Source organism: Cannabis sativa, chromosome 4, assembly GCF_029168945.1.
Source record: "Cannabis sativa cultivar Pink pepper isolate KNU-18-1 chromosome 4, ASM2916894v1, whole genome shotgun sequence".
Taxonomy (NCBI): domain Eukaryota; kingdom Viridiplantae; phylum Streptophyta; class Magnoliopsida; order Rosales; family Cannabaceae; genus Cannabis; species Cannabis sativa.
Window position 1 is genome coordinate 47,220,511 of NC_083604.1, and position 6,093 is coordinate 47,226,603.

The 6,093-nt window shown below is 30.4% G+C and overlaps 1 long non-coding RNA gene across 1 annotated transcript; it reads right to left on the reverse strand.

Annotated features, from left to right (window-relative positions):
- Nucleotides 1-474: 474 nt before the first annotated feature.
- Nucleotides 475-5,572, reverse strand: LOC115711938 (uncharacterized). Its single transcript, XR_009687359.1, has 3 exons — nucleotides 5,246-5,572; nucleotides 5,110-5,161; nucleotides 475-1,665 (listed from the first exon to the last, which is right to left on the reverse strand). It is a non-coding gene; the product is annotated as an uncharacterized LOC115711938 (long non-coding RNA).
- Between the last annotated feature and the right edge of the window lie 521 nt (nucleotides 5,573-6,093).

A 6,093-nucleotide genomic window follows, 5' to 3' on the forward strand; every position in this document is an offset into this window, starting at 1 on the left:
ACATATTAATCAATACTTTAAATATTATTATTTTGTAAATACAGGTCGGTTTGACCTATTTATACACCGAGGGCTCGTTTGGTTTGCCGTATTGTATTGTATTGTAATGTATTGGGTTGTATTGTATTAGATTGGATTGTATAATTTTAATACAATACTATGTTTGGCATTGAATTAAATTAGTGTGTTGTGTTAAATTATACAATGTTTTGCTCACATTGCATTATATTGTATTAATTAAAATTTTTGCAAAAATTCAAAAAAAAAAAATCAAATAAAAACTGAAAAAGAAAATGAAAAACAAAAATTAAAGACACTAATTTTTTTTTAAAAAAAAAAAAAAGAAATTAAAAATTTTAAAATATTTAAAAAAAAAACTAAAAAAAATAAATTAACTAAAAACACTAATTTTTTAAAAAATAAAAACCATATCATATGTGATTCTAACCCGAATAATAATGTCAATTCTAAATATATTGTCATAAAAAAGTAACCAAATTGTTTAAAAAAAATAAAGTTTACATAACTAAAATAGACTTTGTAGCACTGTCAAAGTTTTAACTATTAAACAAAGTTCAACCGACTAAATCAGAATTCAACCGACCAAAAAAAAGTTCAACAACCAAAACCAAAGTTCAATCGACAAAATCAATCCTCACACATTAATACTCACCTAACCAAATCAACGACTTGATCTAACTTCTCTAAGTACTCTTGTCACAAAAGCCTCTCGAATTTCTCCATCTATTGACTTGAAGGTTGCCACATATTCTGGCTTCTTCAACATGTATGTCAATACATCAAGTTGATCATCAACCGAAAGTCCCATCGATTTCAACTCCGTAGCCAACTCCTTATCATTAGTAGTCCCATGCACCATCACCTCATTTGCTCGATTGAATGTTCAAACATTGTTTTGAACGTAGAAGCAATCTCCTTCATACCATCATCATCTGATCTAGATCACTTTCTTTGACCTCTAGGTGAAGAAAGATTCTGATTCACTAACCTAGAATCGTCAGTCTCTTCTTCAGCTTCTAAGTTCATATTCTCAACCATGTCTGCTGGTGCTTCTGCTCCTTTTCCGGTTACTCTATCTTTTCCAAAAATATTAGCTAGTCTCTCATACATAGGAAAAGGTTTGTTTCTCCATCCCTTAGCATCCTTAATATTTTGCACAGATAAGTTCAATATACATAAATATAATACCAAAAACAGTACTTGCCATAACAATTAAATTAGTGGGAAAACATACAATGTACAAGAGAATAAAAATAAATAATCTATAAAAAAGATACCTGAGTATAAGTCAACCAAGCCTCATCACTATCAACCTGCACACATTTTTTTTACATTGTTCCAAGAAAAGCCACTAGTGTTGACCATGTCCAAGACGATACTATATTGTTTCTTGAACATTCGATATTTGTTCTGAATGTGTGGGCTAGCTCTTATACCACTGTTGGGAATTAAGACACTCAATGTCTTTCCTATCTCCTTCCATGTCCCGGGTCTAACAGTTCCATTATCACATCTATTACCGCCTTTCACCAGAACATCTTCAAGAACATTTAGCAATGCATCCTCTTCAAACTTACTCCCCGTATGCCTAGAACTTTTATCGCTATAAACTTGGTCACTACTACCTCCAATATCCATATTCACCTGTATTTCTCATTTTCAAATGTCAACATATTAATAAATTCTGCATGTACATCTCAAATTAATGTGTCTAATTCAAACAATGGTAAGAATAAAAATCATCCAAACATTTATCCGACAAAACAAAGTTGAATAACTCGGATCAATGCGTCCAATACAAACAAAGTTAAACGACAATAAAAAAGCAAGTAAGAATACATTCAAATTAATGTGTCTAATACAAACAATAAGTAAGCAAAGTTTGTCCATACATGCAAGACTAAGAACCTCTACCACTAAAGTCCTCTATGCAATCTCCATTCATTATACATTTGCATAGCTAAATTGTTTCTCCATTCAATCCATTGAGTTGACGCTTCAACAGTATCAATTATTTCATAACCTTCATTAATTTTCTGATTAGTATCTTCTGGAACATCCACTTGTCTATCAAGCTCAATTTCTGCTGGATCTAGAGACATTTCTCGCTGAATCAAATTATGCAAAATACAACACGTTGTAATTATTCGACACTGTGTCGTTATTAGGAAAAATGACGTGCTTCTCAAGATTGACCATCTAATCTTAAGCAATCCAAAACATCTCTCAATGACATTTCTTGCACATGCATGTTTCATATTACAGTACTCCTCGTGATTTCTAGGTACGTTTCTACCCCACTCAGATAAATGGTACGCAATTCCTCTATAAGTTGCTAAGAATCCTTCACCACTAGTATATCCACCATCCACCAGATAATAATAACCTATAGATAAAAAAATTAAGAAAAACTAATTTAGTGATCTAGAAAATTAAAAATTAGTGATGGTTCAAAATATTAAATATTTTTTTTCAGTAAAATTACCTTTAGGGATCTTTAAGCCATTTTGCCTATTAATGGCATCACGAAGTACTCTAGAATCTGATGCTGAACCCTCCCAACCCGGTAAAACAACTATAAAATTCATATCTCGAGAACAAACTCCTAATACATTTGTTGCGATCTTGCCTTTTCTTGTTCGATACCTTGGTTTGTCAATTTTAGGCACTTGTACCTTAATGTAAGTACCATCTAATGCTCCTAGACAATTTTCAAACCATCTCCATCGACTATCGATGCAGTTGGCAGGTACAGGATCTTGAGGAACTAATAAGTTTTCTTGCAACCTTAAAACTCCATGTAAAACTGAATTAAAGTGTCTACTAATGGTTTCTCGAGATCGCTTAAATCTAGCGTTCAATGTACGATTTTTTACATGATGAGCAAGTGTATGAACAAACATACACACTTGTTCCTCAATTGTGACTAAACCATTTCTATTCACTCTTCCATCAGCATGGAGCAATTCACATAATACTCCAAACGTTCTCCTATTCATTCTTAGATCATTCAGACATGCTATGTCACTTTCACCTAACAAACTATCCAAATATTTTAACCGAGTCTCATGTCTAGCAAAAGTACGACCTAGAAACATACGTCTCCTATGATGGTTGCGTACCATTTTATACAGTAATAATTGCAACATCATACACATGCTCATCATTTAAAAATGCCATGTGAAAAGAAATATCAGAATCTTCTTTTGTTGCATATCCATATCTATTAATAGCATTCCATGTACATAAAAAAATGTCATATAATAATTATAGGCACAAACTATTAGTACTACTACAAAAATAATTATTTGACTAACTAGCCCAAGCTTAGATTCAAGATATGACACGAGACACAATTTGATCTACAACCAATAATACCAATAAATAATTCTTCATTATTGACAAGAAAGAACAAAACTTTATTTTATAAACCTATATAAAATAAACACATATACAATAATTCTAAAGCAAACAGATAATTTCACAAAAAACTTCGACTATCACAACAAACATACAAGAACAATAAAGTACTGCAAGAGATAAAGCATTAACACTATCCAGAAAATTCCAACAGCATTCCAGATAAGATAACAGTCATATATACCTTATCTCTTCTTTTCTTCTTGTAATAGGATGTAAAGCCTTCAGTTATAAACTAAGAAAAATGGTCTCTCTCGCTCCTGAATGAACATTAGAATCACAATCACAAAATCATCAGTATAAGGCTCAAATATTCATAGATGCCCAAAATCACAATCACTAACTTACAATCATTTTTTTAGTGACTTGTACAACATTCTTATAAAGTTAAATGAGCTAATTAAAACCTCTAGACTACATAATCAGAGAATGCAGCATTCAACAACTGAAGACATGTGCTCCATATTATCCATCTTGCAATTTCTCAAGTTTATAGCACGCATTTATATTCAGTTTTAAAGCCTCCTTCAAGAGGAGTCCAACTTACATTAGTCTTATATTGGTGAGGAGGAAACACTACTTCACTTTTATTAGAAGCTGCCTCTAAGTGTGAACATTCTTTTTACATTAGTCTTCTACCATACTAGTTACCATAACTTGTCAAAGCTTTATATTTCTCACACTAATGATTAAAAGCTGACAAACGCAAAATAAAATTAAAGCCCTCATCCATACACCATAATTCAATGCCCTCCGCGCATGCCCTTATAAAAATACACATGATGACCAAAAGTAACATCAAAATGCACAAAACAACAATAAGTAAAACAAAACCCAATTTCCTTCAAATCATCCTCATGATCATCAACATTCTTTTTCATTTTCTTGATATGTTCAGCTTTGTTCTTAAAATTCAGCTTTTGGAGAGAGACAGACACCCACCCACCCACCACCACCACAAATAAAATTCTCTTTTTTTTTCCTTTAATTTTTTTGGTTTGGTAATTGGTATGGCTATCTAGTTAGCATATATATTGTTATCAGCCGTGTCAATGTGATAATATTTGATATTAAATTACATGACCAACAACAATAAGTTTGAGTTTGGAGATAGTGTTTAACATTTCTCAACTTAGAAATGCTAGTGGCTAAGAGCAATATTCTTTCTTAGCTATTTAAATCTCATTCCTAGACAGAAAAAGTTATCATATATAGCAAAGCATCTATATGTCTATCTCTTTTTTCTGGGTCAGGATATATGTCTTTGTCTACACACTTTTACCTATATACAAAATATGTACTCGTGTGTGTTCAATATTTAATAGTTATACATGAGTGGTGATAACTATATCAACATCTCATTGATGTTAGCAAGGCTCCATTAAAAGTCACAGAAGACCAAAAACCATGACCCCATAAATCTTTGTTAAAAAACAAAAATAAAAAAGAAACCCTAAAAAATCTGAAAATGAAATTCAAATAAATTTAAACATACCTAACAATGTTAACTAACAATCATAATAATAATAAAAAAAAAGACTCATACACATCACAAAAGACCCTAAAACAGCACCCAAAAAAGAAAAATTAGATTTTTAGAAGCAAAAACAGATTCAATACTCTCTGAAGTGTAGAAAAATGAAAATCCAAAATCAATTTTTATTATACCTGAAATAGAATCTTGAGCGTGAGAGAGAGAGCTTGGAGGTTAGGAGATCCACTGAGAAAACAAAATCAGATCTAAATCAATAATAAAAAAAAAATTGCAGATATGTGTAATACAGAGAGAGGTACACATACATACCAGACGAAGAGATAGATCCGAGAACACTTGGGCCGAACCGGAGAAGATGACTGAAACTTCGGCCAAATCGGCCGAAGAAGATGACTGAAAACCAGTGAATGGAAGTAGTTGTGGCCTGTGAGAAAGAGAGTACGGGCTAATACAAGCACACTCTACAAAATAATACAATACATCCTAATGCAGGACTTTTATTCGGTATATAATAATACGGAATGGGTTGTATTAAAAATTAAAGTTGTAATATTTATTACAATACATGGTCCCACCAAACATTGTAATATTACAATTTAATACAATACAGGATTCTTATACATGGCTCCAAACGAGCCCCTAATTTCTTATATTATTTAAAGAAGTTTTTATCAACAAATAATATAATTAAAATTTGATATAATTTTATTACTTAATTATCATAATCAAATAAAAAATATAATTTATTATACATATGATTTAAAATTTCTTAAATATTTTCTAGTTTAAACTTTTTTGAGCGTGTTGTTTAATTAATTATATATACTACCTACGAATATGTGACTTATTTAAAACACACCAACTATAATAACTTAATTAGTACATTTGATAATCAACTCTTATATAATTATGTTTTGTTGAATTTATAAGTGACATGTTTGAAGTTTACTTTTTTTTTCACAAATTGAGTTATATTTATTTTAAAATTAATATAGTGAAATTTCCTTTTTTTTACTATAAATTTAATTGCTTAATATATATAGAACTTAATGAGTAATAGTATTACTTAATAAATTTAACTATATATAATAATTTTAAAATTATTAAACTTAAATTTTGATCCAATGACAAATAATAAAAGAAAATTTTGAATTTTT